Below are 16,174 nucleotides of genomic sequence, written 5' to 3' on the forward strand. Positions count from 1 at the left end.
CTGTCTCTTTGCGCGTGTGTGTGAACATTTAGTTTTTGTTCGAAGAGCAAATTCCGTACATGTTTTATACAACCGTGGCAACAAAATGACACGCGCGCGCGCGCGTGTGTGTGTGTGTGTGTTTGTGGGTGTGTGTGTGTGTGTATGCGGAAGAGAGTGGCGAGTGCTTAAAAGATTTTCCCCGGTGCAAGTCCGCATGAACCAAAGAGTGTGCATGAAATCATTGTGCAGGACTGTCATACAGAACACAGTATTTTGGCGACTTGTTTGATTGCCGATAGATGCAATGGCAAAACTGCAATCAAAACTGACACAGAATCACTGATGACAGGATGCTATCAGACAGACTATGGAAATTTGAACATGATACCCATCGTCATGTTAACTAAAGGGACAAAGGCCCTTGGTAATCATTGAATTCAATCAAAATACTGGGTCAAGACAAAAAAAAAGTGTGTTTATCATCATTATGTATGTAACCTTTATCTGATCTTATCTTACTTATTAATCAGATAATCAAATAATCTTTCTGTTTTATTGTCATCAGGTTTATTTGCATCGCTGAGTGGATTTTATTACACTTAAACTGTTTACACACACACACACACACACACACACACACACACACACACACACACACACACACGGATATATATATATATATATATATATCCATGTGTGTGTGTGTGTGTGATATATATATATATATCCGTGTGTGTGTGTGTGTGTGTGTGTGTGTGTGTGTGTGTATCCGTGTGTGTGTGTGTGTGTGTGTGTGTGTGTGTGTGTGTGTGTGTGTGTGTGTGTATATGTGTGTGTGTGTGTGTGTGTGTGTGTGTGTGTGTGTGTGTGTGTCTAAATTCTAAACTTGTTTTTGCTTGCTTGCCTCTCTATCTGTTTGGCGGTCTCTCGCTCAGTCTGTCTGTCTGTCTGCCTGTCTGTCTGTCTCTCTCATTATCTCTTCTTCTCTCCTTCCCCCTCCTCCTCTCTTCTTCGAATTCTTCTTCTTCCCCTTGATTCCCCCCCCCTCTCTCTCTCTCCTTCTCTCTCTTTCACCAACTCTTTTTTTTGTTCTTATTTTCATTCCCCACAAGTTTAACAAACTAATTAACATAGCAAACATGTCTTTACATCCAGGTCGTTTGTTTCGATATCAATCTCTTTGCCGCAACCCGTTGAAGGCGGGGGACGAGGGAAGCTGAAGAAACAAGAGTTCAGAAGCGGTAAGGTTTCCACTCTTACACTTTCACCTGGGAGAAGAACATGAAGGTCCTCCGCAAACATCGTTGTTCTTGATTGCGGTATTTGGTTACCCGCCAGCGGGGATGAATTACAGGTGATGATATCAATTGTTTTCACGTTTCCCTCAGGATTGCTTCGCCAGACTTCTGAATCATTGCTTCGGAGAAATCAAAGCTGATACGTCATGAGCCGCACTGCTAAGTATGTATATGTACAAAGTAAATGAGGGAGAAATATATGGATACGTAAGTGGAAACTATAATAGACACCAAGAAAATATAGTGGAACGATACAATGTAATAGAAGAAACGGAAAGAGAAGAAGATTAAAGAAATGAAGTGATATGAAACATAATACGTTTCTAACATATGAAAGGAAAATAATAATTTAAAAAAAAGCGCGTGAACAAATGTCATTGTATCCAGCACACTTTTAAAGAGTGAAGCAAAATTCACATTGAAATTTGTATAGTTTATCAAACGCATCAAGTGACGAACATGAATTACAAAAGAAACAAAACGTTTGCAAAGTGATATCATTGCACTTTGCTCACCATTTGAGATTGAAACAGAGTTCATTCTGCTAAACACACACACACACACGCACGCACACACACACACACACACACACACACACACACACACACACACACACACACACACACACACACACACAAAGAAGGAGAATGACGGAGAAAATAAAATAGCAGCGGTTTTTTTCCCTTCAGGTATGTAAATGCTTCCGTTTATGTTGTGAAAGACATTGTCAGAACCGTGTTTGATCAGAAACGAACCTTCTTGACAAGGTGTTGAAAAAGAAACTAAAACAAAAAAAAAGAAAGAAAAAAAAAATATATATATATATAATAACAGCGGGATTTGGCAAATGAGAAGTACGTCGGGAATGGGGTATTGGTTTTTTGTTTTTTGTTTTTGTTTTGTTGTTGTTGTTTCTTTCTTTCTTTCTTTCTTTCGTTGTTGTTTTTCTTTTTGTTTTTTCACGGGTGACTTCCTCGTGCAAGCCAGTCCTGCCAGTCAGCAGTAGCTGTTTAAGAGATCTGCCTTCTTTTGTTTGCGATGCGTTTCCCATTGGTTCATTAATTTGATGACATCTATTTATCTCTTCACGTATCCTTTTCCCTCCCTCAGGGCCTGACTAAACGCGTTGGGTTACGCTGCTGGTCATCCATCTGCTTGGTGCATGTGGTGTAGCGTATACGGATTTGTCCGAACGCTGTGACTCCTTGAGTAATTGAAATGAACTGATTCCTTACCGTACAGTTCAGAAATCAAGGTTTTGTGTGTGTGTGTGTGTGTGTGTGTGACTTGGTCACTTAGGAAATGATGATGCTCTGCTTTGTTTTTCAGGACGTGGTGTAGCAGAAAAGAGCCCTCTCTTTCTTTCTGTTTCTTTTTTTTCTGGGTGTTTTTCGTTCCTTCTTTATTGAATGATTTTCTTTTCAACACGCAATATTTATCGGTGTAAAATTTATAGATGTGTATCCGTTGACAACGGATTTAAAAGGGGGAAAATGCACGTTTACAAATATCTAACAGATTGTTAGAAACTGATGTGTGCTCCTGCTGCCGACGTGGTTTGAGGAGGAGGAATTTTGTTTAATGTCCCGTCACACATATCGGTGATTGAAGACATTTTGTTAAAGTATTTATGAATACATCTGAGTATTATCGGTTAGAAGGGGTGGGAGATGTGGATGAATGGAGGGTTGGGAGAAACTGGGCAAATGAGGGTAAAAATGTGGGTGAAATTTGGAAGAAAAAACAACAACAACAACAAAACAACTCTAAACGTGGTTTGAATTGAAAGTAAACGCAAGAAAACATGAAGAAGGAAAAAAAGATTCCATTATCGTGATGTTTTATCAAAATAAATATGATGGACAACACAGAACGGCTTAAAGAAAATATGCATTGTGTACATTGTGACACAGTTCCCAACGAGACATAAACACGTTCGTAATATTTTTTCAACTATGACAAAACTGGATGTGACAAAGGCAACAGTCGCTGATCACCAGGAATTGAAAGTATATAAATTCGAGGCATATCGTAAATACCTATAACTTCTTTATTTTCTTGATGAAATCAGTTCCGAAATCCCAAATCTGGTAGTTCGATAATGTGCTTGATTCTTCACTGTCTTCATGGAAGCGTCTTAGAGTACAGAAGGTAATTCATAATCTGTATAGGCCACATAACATCTGCTGCTAAGTTGTAAAGCAGAGATCCACAAAGTGTAGAGACAGAATGGCTGGGAAGAGGGGCGGGTGGGGGGAGGTGAGGAGAGGGGGGGGGAGGGGCGAGGGGTAGTGCGGAGATGGGCGGGGGTGGGGGGGGGGGGCAATAAACATAGACTGGATCAGGTGGAAAGGACTGGATGGTCAGCTTGGTGAGGTGGTGGTGGTGAGAGCCAGGGGAATATGGCATCGTGCCTCATAGATTCACCAGATGCCTGACCTACGCACGGCCCAAAGCTCTGGTCAATAAAAGTGGTGGGGGGGGAGGCGGCCTGGGAGGTGGGGTGGGGGGTGGGGGTGAGTGGCGATGTATTCGAGCTCTTCGGTAATGGTTGTGTTAACGTCACTTTTTTTTTTTTTTAATGTTATTTACGTGTGATCTGTACTGTTCTGTTGATGTTGTTGATAAATACATCCATAGTAGTCTAACTGCCTTTGGTGTTGTTGTTCTTTCTTCTTTTTTTTACATAATGAATTTCAATAATTTTGTTCTTATAAGACAGGTAAAACAGATACACAAACCACGAAGTTAGCAAAAAGATAATACTTTGGAGAAAAAAAAAGAAGAAAAAAAAAGACACGCCCCTACCTCCTGTCTCTAGCACCACTCTCCCCCCCCCTCCCAACCCCACCCCACCCCACCCCTTGCTGCCCAACCTCTCTCCCTCATACCATTCCCTCTTCTCCCCCAGGTTCAGACAATATTCGGAAAACCGTGTGCGTGTTAGCAGTGCGTGCTAGTGAGCGGTCGAGATCTGATCTATCAGGGAGAGGGCGAAGAATTATGGTATGGGGGTTATGACAGCTACAATGACCGTCATTATCTCCCCTCTTCCCGATTACTTCCCCTGCCCACGCCAGTTCCGGTCCAGCACCTTCCGGAAACTAAACACAGCGCCCGGGCTAACGGGCCGCGCCGATCTATTTGTGGCGGCCGTGCGGGTGGATTGATCATCGAGCTGAAATTTATCTCTCTCTCTCTCTCCTCTCTGGCTCTGTGTTTTGGGCTTCATGTGTATTCCTCCTCCTCTTGCTGCTGCTTCTTCTCCCGTGGAGAGCTAGTATTGCTGCTGCTGCTGTTGCTACGTGGCTGTGACTGCTGGACTGTACTATCCATACTGGACTGTACTGTGGAGGTGGCTGGCTAGTCAGGGTGCTAGGGAGGGAGAGAAATTATTTGTTTTGCGTATACTGGTTTTTATGTTTTGACTCATCTGTGTGTGTGTGTGTGTGTGTGTGTGTGTGTGTGTGTGTGTGTGTGTGTGTGTGTGTGTGTGTGTGTATGTGTGTGTGTGTGTGTGTGTGTGTGTGTGTGTGTGTGTGTCCATGTGTGTGTGTTCCTGTGTGCCCGTGTGTGTGGGTGGGGGGGGGGTGGGGGGTGGGGGGGGGGGTTCGTGTATATGCTTTAAGTAAGAGAGAGACAGATACACAGAGAGATACAGGCAGACAGATATAAGTTAGTACTGTCAAAATTATGTTTTATTCAGTTGGGCTACAGCTCCATACAAAACGGTGTAAACCGTTCCCATCGCCAGCCTTTATGAATACTGACAAAACCATATGCATACAGATATAACCACAGCTACAAATTTGCATTACGCTTGTGAAATCATTTTGTCAAAGCTCTTGGTTCGTTTGTCCACAATATTCTTCTCTGCTGATGAAGTGAACGGAAAGCAAGACAAACACACGAGAGAGGAGAGGGAGAGAGAGAGAGAGAGAAAGAGGGTAACAGATGATGAAAGCTATTCCTGGTGGATGAAGACAGACAAACAGACAGACAGATAGACAGATACAGAGCATGCCTGCATGCAAGCTTTCAATCGGCAAATAGTTGAGATGTGTTTTTCGTGCTGACGATTTCTTTTTTTTTTCTTTTTTTTTTTTTTTAGTAAAGAATACCGTGCCAGTATATGGATCATACAGTTATGAAGGAATGTTTTGGACGAAACGAGATATTCAGACTCTGTCTGTTTCTATATCTGTCTGTTAAGGAATTCTAGGTTTATGGGAGTCATAGAACTATAGGTCTGTGGGATTAGTATCCCTTTCTATATTTATCTTTCTGTCACACACATACACACATTCTCTCTCTCTCTCTCTGTCACACACACACACACACACACACACACACACACACACACACACACACACACACACACACATATATATATATATATATATATATATATATATATATATATATAAACATGCATACATACATGCACGCGAAAAAGAGAGAGAGAGGGCGAGATTCGAAAGGTACAAACACGTCGGATATTGGGAAAGGAGATATTTGTTGAAACAACTGAATATGCCAGTGAATGTGAAGTGTATTGATAAAGGTAGGTTGAGAGACAGAGAGAGACTCAATCAGGTTCTAGAATACAGGCCACACGAATGGTTTCCAGTACATTTTCCTTTCCTCTTCCCCAAACTCTCTCCCACCTCTGAAAAACCCAGTATCGGTATCAGTAGCTCAAGGAGGCGTCACTGCGTTCGGACAAATCCACATACGCTACACCACATCTGCCAAGGAAGCAGATGCCTGACCAGCAGCGTAGCCCAACGCGCTTCGTGAGGCCTTGAGATCAAAACCCAGCTACTGTTAACGCTGGCTTCGGCAATGTATTAGACCATACCCCTTGAACTAAGGCCCTCCACACTCTGTGTCCATGCCAGGGAGACTGACCTCTAACACTTACAGTGAGGAAGGCTGACCCCACAGACCTCTAGAGAGGGAGACTGACCCCAAGGGTATAAGTCGAAGGAGACTGACCCCACTGAACCATTGTGAGGGAGACTGACTTCACAAACAGGACCTACATATCTTTCTGACCTTCTCAATGTTTACACTCCCCGCAAGAAATCTCCGCTCTTCCTCTGACTGTTACCTTTTGAAACTTCCTGCTGTCAATACTAGAAGAACCTATGGTGTACGTCTTTCTTCTTAACTGCTCCTCACATCTGGAACAACCTTCCTCATCATATCCGTGCATCTGATTCTGTTTCCGCTTTTCGCTCATCACTAAAACTAATATTGAAATGTGCTGGATTCCCTCACACTGTGGTCTTTTTTCTAATGAACGTGCAGATCATCTTGCAAAGCTTTGAGCTAAAAACGCTTTAAATGCAATTGAACTTCCTCATCGTTTATCATCATCTGAAATGTGTAATATTGTTGAAAGAAATATGCAAAATTCCTTTCTGTCTTTAGAAGTTAACACTTCTGCCTTATTAAATGCTAAAAGAACTGGCAGGGCTGTTAAGAGCATGGCATTTAGGTTATTACTAAATGCCCCATACACAAAATATTGTGAAATATTAAATGCATTTGCAAGGGTCGTTTAACGGTAGAGTATGTTTTAACCCGCTGTTTAGTAACGAAACCTTTTTTTGCCTCCAGAAATTACGGAACACGTGATACCAGTTTCAAATGTTAACGTTTTTTGGAAAAAAAAGTTATCTATTTCAAACTGTTCTTTATTAAAGTTAGCTAGTTATGTGTTAAATAGTCCAGTTGGTTGTTTATTGTAGGTCCCCACATGAACCTCTTTTCAAATAATAATCTACAGAAGTAGTGCAAACAATATTTGATTATTGTTGGGTTTTTGTTGTTGTTTTGTTGTTGTTTTTTTTGTCCTAATCCCGCTTCCCCCGTCCCGCCTCTCACACACACCCTTCCAATATTATGTTTTTTCTTTCTCCAATCACTGACACTCACCCTCTCCATTTTAGATTTTGTACTCTGTCTTTTCCACATTCTGTTCTCTGTCTGTCTCTCTTCCGTTTTTAGTCCCCTCCTCCTTGACCCCCTCCCCCATCTCCTCCACCTCAACCGCCCCCCTTTTCATTCGAATATACAAAAATGTCGATATCTAATTAATACTAACAATCAACATTATGATAGGAATGATAATAATCCAAATAATAATGATAATATCATTTATTTCAGTCTAATAATTAGATGAACAGACTATAAATAAATAAACGAACGAACCAGTTCAATGACCTCATAGACTTATTATTCTGTGAGCTCACAGACCTACAGTTCCATGACGAAACATAAATATAGTTCTCTGACCTCATAAACCCACTATTATGTGACCTCACAGACTTATAGTTCTATGTATTCACGGTCAACCCCGCATGCATAGTTCTATCACCTTCACCACCACCACCACCAACAACAACTATCTATAGCTCTCCTCCCCTCATCCCCACCCCCTTTCCCCGCTCACCAAACCCCCAGACCTGTGTCTGTGGGGCTGACCCTCACTGCACAAGACATTCCGCTGGAGAGTAGAAGAACTTGGGGGGGGGGGGATCCTCCCCCCCAACCCCCATGCCCCCCGGAGGCAGGTCAGTAAATCAGCAGCCGTGTGCCCGTCGCGGGGATCGAAGGGCCAGGGACCTTACATGGCCCTGCCCATGTCGTGCTTCTATCAGTGTCCGGGGGGTTCCCAACGTGTCATTTCCCTTCCCAATAACCTCTTGCTACCTCCCATGCCCCCCCCCCCCCCCCCACCCCCGTCTGGCCCCCTCAACCCCCCCCCCCCCCACACACACACACCCTCTGCCTGCCCCTCCTTCCCGGCCCCTCCGTCCAGTCCGGCTGGTCCCCATCCCTCTGTCGATGAGGGGGCTCGGGGTTCCAAAGCGAAGAGATAATGGACACTTGTCCTCCCGTGATTTATCGCAATCTTCGCCTAGCATGATGTTCTGGTCTCACTCAGACTAATACCGTTGGGTTTTTTTTCTTCTTCTTTTTTTGGGGGGTGGGGGGGGGGGGGGGGGGGGGCACGGGAAGGAGGTCCCGGGGGGTGGGGTTGGGGGTGTTTGGGAGGGTAGAAGTTGTCTTCTGTTTTCGGGGGACAATTTCGTGTTTGTTCGGTGTTTTGTCCGCGATGATTCTGGTATCTGCAACAGTCTTTTAATTTTGATTTTGTGTATGGACTGACTCCTCTCCTTGTATCATACAGTATTCTTTAGTTTTGTTTTACATTTTATTACAACAGATTTCTCCATGTGAAATTCGGGCTGCTCTTCCGGGGAGAGCCCGTCATCACAGTGCAGCGGCACCCTCGTATCGTTTTTTATTTAGTTCAGTTCCATTTTGTTTTATTTGACTATTTCTGTCTGCAAGTGTATATATTTCACTAACAAAATGAAATTTTCAATATAATTTGGTCAGGAACAACTCTTTTTCTGTTGCCTTTGGTATTTTTACGTGCTCTAAATGCATGCTGCTCGAGTTTATCGTCTCACCCGAACGACTAGCACCCCCAGACCACTACTCGAGATCTAGTGGGGGAGGGGAGGAGGGGGAGTAAAAGCCTCCGTTGGTATATTGGAATCGAACCTGTGGACATTCGCTTCCAAGTGGGGCGCCATACCACCAGGCCACCCACTGAAATACTTTTGAAACACTTAACTACAGATACTTATCTGCCCGGCAGCTGCTTCCTCCTGTCATATAAACGAGGTGCGGGTGTGCTTTGTTAACAAGGAGAAGGAATTCAATCATGCCTGACCAGTTTAATCCTCACACCCGTATACAAGGTAGTGAGAGTCGTACATATGCGGGTACAAATGGAAACGCTAGCGTTTCGCTGGTGAAGACGGTGTGTCGCTGGTGTGTGAGTGTAGGTTGTGTTGTTAGGTTTTTTGTAGTATTGTCATCGTTTTTATTTCACTTTTTTGTTGTTGTTGTTGGCTTCTTTGTTTGTTTGTTTTTATATTTCTGTTCGTCTCTTTGGGTTTCACTTTAGTTTATTTCTGTTCTTTTGTTGTTGACTGTTGTTGCTATTTTTTAAAGTTTTATTTTTGCTTATTTGTTTACTTGTTTTTCGTTCTTTTGTTTACTTGTTCCTTTATCGCTTGATCTTTTTTTATGTCATAATTATTATTTATTTATTTATTTATGTAAGCTTTTTTTTGTTTCTTTTTTTTTCTCAAGGCCTGACTAAGCGCGTTGGATTACGCTGCTGGTCAGGCATCTGCTTGGCAGATGTGGTGTAGCGTATATGGATTTGTCCGAACGCAGTGACGCCTCCTTGAGCTACTGAAACTGAAACTGTCTTTCTTTGTTTCTTTTATTTTGCTATTTTATTTCTGTCTTTTCGTTTGCTTTCTTTTCTTTCTTGCCTCTTCCCCCCCCCCTCTCTCTCTCTCTCTCTCCTTTATTTTACCTTTTCATTACAGTGTTATCATAATAATAATGATGATCATTATTGTTATTATCATCATTATATCATTATCATTATTATTGTTATGATCATCATTATTATTATCCTTATTATTATCGTTATTATTATTATTATTATTATTAGTTGTTGTTGTTGTTGTTGTTATCTACAGTTCCAAGATGATAGTCTTGGGGCTGAGATTCGACTGACCCACATGTCGAATATTTCTCCCCTGCTGCTGACATCCCAGACCTGCTGAGAAGGTCGCCTGGCCCTTCGTACTCCTCCCCCATTCCCCTTTGCCCCTGCCCCTCCAGCCTGTCCCATGGCAGTTTCTAATCACCAAAGACAAAGTCTTTTCTGCGAGTAAATGATTTTGACAATGCTCTGAAGTGTCGGGAGAACAGAAGAGGCTTAGTGTTCCCACTGTGTTAGCTGTATCATTATTTGTTCAAAGGAGATAACATGGAAAAGGCTTTTATTGCCCTCTTTGTGTTCTTCTTCAATTCGTAGCGTTTAAAACTGATGTCTTGTGTTTTGCAAAGTGGTGTTTTTATATTATAACAAGTCTTTTTTTCTTTTCTTTTTTTTAATCGCGTGCGTGTAATTGTGTGTATGTGTGTGTGGGGAGGGGGATGAGGGGTCTCGGGGGTGTGGGGGGGGGGGAGGCATGTGTGGGTGGATTGATGTATGTATGTGTGTGCGTGTGTGTGTGTGTGTGTGTGTTTGTGTGGCGGGGGTAGGTGTATGTGTGTGCATGTGTAATGACTGGAGAGGGGGATAAAGAAGAGACTTCCACATATTCCGGAAGAAGAGCGCGAGGAATAGCAAGCGAGACAGATCTGTTGAAGAAGAATTGAACAAGAATGGCTGTAGCTGGGGAAAGCTGGTTGAGAGACAGCAGCACTAGATAGGTAACAGCTGAAATCTCCTGTGACAGCCTTACGGTTCAAAGAGAAGAAACAAAGTTTAAATAAGTTCCACTAACTCCACCCAACTTCTCTGTTCGAGAAATCACCCGTTTGTGTATTGTCAGACAAATGTAAGAGACAAAACTTACAGCCACTGACTGGATATTTTTATCTCTCTCTCTCTCTCTCTTTCTCTCTTCTTTCTTTCTGTTTAAAAAAAAATATATTTTATTTAAAGACATTTGAAATCAGATCTCCGAAACTGTGACATAAATCATATTACAGTTCACGTCATAACAAAAACGCGCACCTGCCGTAACTGTCAATTCTTCTGCCTTTCCACTTTTATCAATATGAAGTTAAACTGGGCCGCTGAACACTTCACACCGCTGACACCGCCTTATGAATATTCCAGTGACCTCTGTGTCTGGGGACCGATTCTTTCACAAACATGCTATCCCAGATCTGTCTTCTCCCTTATTACAATCATCATCATTTTTTTCTTCTTCTTCTTCTTCCTGTGATGGATGTATACATTTATCATGAGCTTTGGGGTTTTAAGCATGGGAATGTTTCTTCCAAATTCCGACCACCATCATATTTTGGGTGACGATTTTGTTATCAATCAGTTTTATCACCAGATTTCCGAATTTAGCCCCGACGTTCTTACGTTTTTAAACTATAATTGTGTCGTTCCATCTCTTATTCTTTTGAATTCCGGTACAGATTCATAGGAATAAAATATGTGCGTGAGATGTTGTATCAATCAGAATAGGCCATGTTTTACCAGTACTTAGCTTACAATCGCGTGGTGTGGTGTGTATGTGTGTGTGTGTGTGTGTAGTGGGGGGCGGGGGGTGGATGTGTGGGTGTGCGCGGGCGCGCATTTATGTGTGTGCATTTATGTTTGTTTTTTGTGTCTGTGCGCGCGCGCGCGCGCGTGTGTATGTGTGTGTGTGTGTGTGTGTGTGTGTGTGTGTGTGTGTGTGTGTGTGTGTGTGTGTGTGCCCCAAACTAATACCTACGTCTGGTTGTGTGTGTGCGTGTCTTATGCCACATACATCTCCGGTTTCTGTTTGTCTGTCATCTGTCTGTCTGTCTGTCTGTCTCTCTCTCTCTTCTCCTTCTCGTCTCTGTATCTCCCTGTCTTTGTCACGGCTCATCCCTCTTTCTCCCTTTCTTGCTTTTTCTCTGTCCGCTCGCCCACCCCCTCCTCACCATCTCCCTATTTATCTCTCCTCTATATCTTTATCTCTGTATATATGCTTGCGTGCCTGTTGCTCTTTCCCCTCAAATATGATGCTCTCTCTGTTTCTTTCTCTCTCTCTGTTTCTTTCTCTGTCTCTCTCTGTCTCTCTGTCTGTCTTTCTCTCTCTTTCTCTCAACTTATATGCAACAAGGCTCTTTTTATGCTTAAAATTATGCCTGATACTTCTTATCCTTCTTTAAGAGGCAAATTTGTAACTAGCCCAATCCGTCATCCTTCTGAGGTTACGGTGCCACTCCCAAGAGTTGATCTTTTCAATTCTAGTCTTATTCATTCAGGGGGATGCTTATGGAATGCGATACTATCTTCTCTTTAAGTTCATGAAAAAATACACGCGTTTAGGTATATGGTAGCGAACATCTCATGAAGAATTTTTGAAAACTTATGATTCATTCTAAATGTTGTTTCTGACTGTAATTTATTCCATTTATTGTTTCTGTTGTTATTGAGAGTTATGAATTATGTCTATCCACTCTTCCATATCACCCACGTGTTCTTCCATGCATCTTATACTTGCTTGTACATGTTTTATATTGTCATTGCCATTTCATTTGATTTTTTTAATCGACTCTCTCTGTCTCACGCTCTCTCTCTATCTCTCTCTCTCTCTCTCTCTCTCTCTCTCTCTCTCTCTCTCTCTCTCCTTTCCCCTCTCATTTCCTCTTTTCTCTTCTCTTCTTTACTTTCTTTCACTCTCGCCCTTCCCCTCCGTCTCTGTCTCTCTCTCTCTCTTCCTCTCTTCTTTCTGCTTGAAATTTCTCTCTTTTTCGTTATGCTTATCTTTCTTAATTTAGTACATAGAGCTTGGAGTAAAAAAAAAAAAAGAATTCTAGTTAGTGTGCTTATCTGAATATCCTGGGAAAATAGAATTTCCTTCGTTCCTTCTCCCTCTTTCTCTCTCCCCTCCCTCCTTGTCTGTCTGTCTCTGTCTCTGTCACATATCTATCTATCCATCTATCTATCTCATGCTCTCTCTCTCTCTCTGCCTCCTCCCTTGTCTGTCTCCTGATGTCCACGTCTCCAGTTCGTAAGAAACTGTCAATGTACATACACAGCAATTTGTATTTTTCCCAAATCCCTTTTTTGTTGTTGTTGTTGGTGGTAGGGTTTTTTTCTTTCTTTTTTTCATTTCTCCTGTAACACGGAAGAGATAAGGGAAAAGGACCAAGAAAGGCGTGAAACGGTATCGTGAGATAACGAACAGGACTGAAAAAAGGCGTGAAACGGTATCGTGCCCATACCATGCCCTCTCACCCCCCACTCTCCCCACACTTCCCTCGCCCGACCTTCTCCCCATCCCACCATCTTGAAATCCCTCGTGATCCTTTTTACATTGTCTCCTTGGAACTCTCCTCCCCGTCCCCCCCCCCCCCCTTCCTCCACCCCGATCCCCCACCCTCCCTTCTCTCTCTCTCCTAGCATATGCAGCGATGTCCTGCAACGATATGTTTTGGAGCTCGTTTGGGACAGGGGGTAGGAGGTGGGGTGGGTGGGGGTGGTAGTACTGTGGGCGGATGCGTGTGTGTGTGTGTATGTGTGTGTGTGTGTGTGTGTGTGTGTGTGTGTGTGTGTGTGTGTGTGTGTGTTGGAGGGGGCTGGCTGGGTTGATATCTGCGTGCCTGATAGCACACCCTCGCGAGGTCCCAGGCCACAGCCTTCCCAAAACCACCTCCTCTCTCTCTCTCTGTCCCTTCCTCCGGGGTCTCGAGCCCCACCACCCACCACCCTCCCCCCCAACACCCGACCCTTAACCCCTTCCCTTACCCCTGCAGCCCCTCCCCGAGGGGCCTGCCCCTACCCCCGGGGTCGTCCCGATCACCCCAGATACGTATCACGTTTCCAAGATGTCATTTGCATATCAATGGTGTGGGGACTTGGCGGGCCAGCGCGACAGTCTGAGAAATGACATTGACAAGGCCCTGCCCGCTTGACAGCGCTGGAGGAACAGGGAATAGAAGGAGAAGGGGAAAAAAACAGAGAAAAAAGAAGAAGGAACAGAAGGAGGAAGAGGAAGAAGTAAAAAGAAGAGGAAGAGCAAGAGGAAGAAGAAGAGATATAAGGAGGAGGAGGAGGAGGGGAAGGACAGAAGAAGGGGGAAACGAAGAAACGAAAAAAGAAGAAGGAAGAGACGACGACGACGACGACGCCGAAGAAGAAGAGGTAGAAAGAGAAGACGAGAAGGAAGAAATGATAACGATGACAATGACAGTGACGATCTTGGTGTTGATAATGAACTATAAAAAAAAAAAAAAAAGCGATGAAAAAAAAAACAAAAGCAAATAAAAAACATGAGCAATGAAAGATAGAAAAGTAACAGAAGAAAGAAACGAAACACTTAAATAAAAAAAAAACAAAAAACAAACACGGAAAACATAGACAAACAGACAGGGACACACAGTCACAGAATGAGTGGGGGTGGGGGGATGTGGGGGTATGGGGGGGGGGGGAAGAAGGAACCAGAAAAAAGAAACAAGGGGGGAAAAAAAGCATTCAAACAACAACAACAACAACAAAAATCCCGAGATAACGAAGGAGGAGAAACAGAAGAAGACATCGAACAAAATAATATCCTCAAAACAAAGCAACAACAAAAGCTAATAAAAGAACGATAACAAAAAAAAAAAGAAAAGAAAAAGAAAACGAAAGACACGGGAAAGAGACTGAACAACGAAAGTAAGAAAATCCTTAATTTAGAGGAGGAAAAACAGAATACGAATGGAGAAATAAAGTAATGCCAAATGATATTAATAGATAAAGAGAAACAGGAAAGGACTAGTAAAGGAGCCCTGAAAGATAGCAGCACGAAGGGAAAGATAGAAGAAAAAAAAAGAAACAAAAAACAAAAAAACAAAACAAGCAAAAAAATATACACAGAAAGAAAAAAGCAAGCAAACCAAGATGGAAATAATCTAGAAAGGGGAAAAAACTGAAAAAAAGAAGAAAAGAATTAGAACAAAGAGAAGACGGAAAACTAAAACAAAGAAAAAGCAAGCAGATAAAAGAAAGAAAGCAAGCCAAAGAAAGAAAAAAAGAGAGAAGAGTGTGGTAACATAGAACACTCTGGGATGAAAGTTTCCTTCTTTTTTTTTTAAATTTCTTTTCTTCCTTGTTTTCTTTCTTGTTCTCTTTCTTCCTTCTTTCCTTTTCTTTCGTTCATTTCTCTTTTTTTTTCTTTTTCTTTTTTTTTTTTGCCTTTATTTCTGTCTTTTTCTTCTCTGCTTCCTACCTAACTTTTCTTTACCTTTCTTTCACTTTGCTTTCCTCTGCTCTCTTTCTTTCTTTCTCGAAATTTCGGTGTGTTTAATTTTTTCCCTTTCCACATTACAAAAAATCTTCCTCGACCTTGGTGGTTGGTTTTTTTTTTGTTTTTTGTGTGTTTTTTTGTGTTTTTTTGTTTGTGTGTGTGTGTGTGTGTGTGTGTGTGTGTGTGTGTGTGTGTGTGTGTGTGTGTGACGGGCACAATAGCCGAGTGGTTAAAGCGTTGGACTTTCAGTCTGATGGTTCCGGGTTCGAATCTCGGTAACGGCACCTGGTCGGTAAAGGGTGGAGATTTTTTTTCCGATCTCTCGGAAGCAGACCTGCTTGTGGTTGAACCTCCTTCGTGTGTATACGCAAGCAGAAGATCAAATACGCACGTTAAAGATCCTGTACTCCATGTCAGCGTTCGGTGGGTTATGGAAACAAAAACATACCCAGGATGCACACCCCGAAAACGGAGCATGGCTGCCTACAGGACGGGGTTAAAACGGTCGTGCACGTTAAAGCACACTCGTGTACATGTAAGTGGACGTGGGGGTAGCAGCCCACGAACGAAGAAGAAAAAGAATATATATAATATATATATATATATATGCCTCTCTCTCTCTCTAATATCTGTCTACATGTATGTTTATGAATATATATATATATATATATATATATATATATATATGTCTCTAATACATGTAGATATATAGATAGGTGTGTGTGTGTTTGTGTGTGTGTGTGTGTGTGTGTGTGTGTGTGTTTGTGTGTCGTGTGGTATCATGGCATGATAAATATATATGGATATAGAATATATATGATAAATATGATAATGATTTGCATAATATGTCTTCTTTCTCCGCTTCCCCTTCCGGTTACCATCCACACCTTTCCGTCTCTCCCTCCCTCCCTCCTCTATTCAGACCCAAAACAAACCACTCGAAAATGAAAGAAAATTATAGATTAAAGGCATAACAAAACCATGCCTTCCCTTCTACAGAAAACATTCCGCATCACTAACAATTTAAAAACGGAACAGAATTATCTACACTGGGAAAGGGGGAAG

This window comes from Babylonia areolata, chromosome 4, assembly GCF_041734735.1.
Source record: "Babylonia areolata isolate BAREFJ2019XMU chromosome 4, ASM4173473v1, whole genome shotgun sequence".
Classification (NCBI taxonomy): Eukaryota; Metazoa; Mollusca; class Gastropoda; order Neogastropoda; family Buccinidae; genus Babylonia; species Babylonia areolata.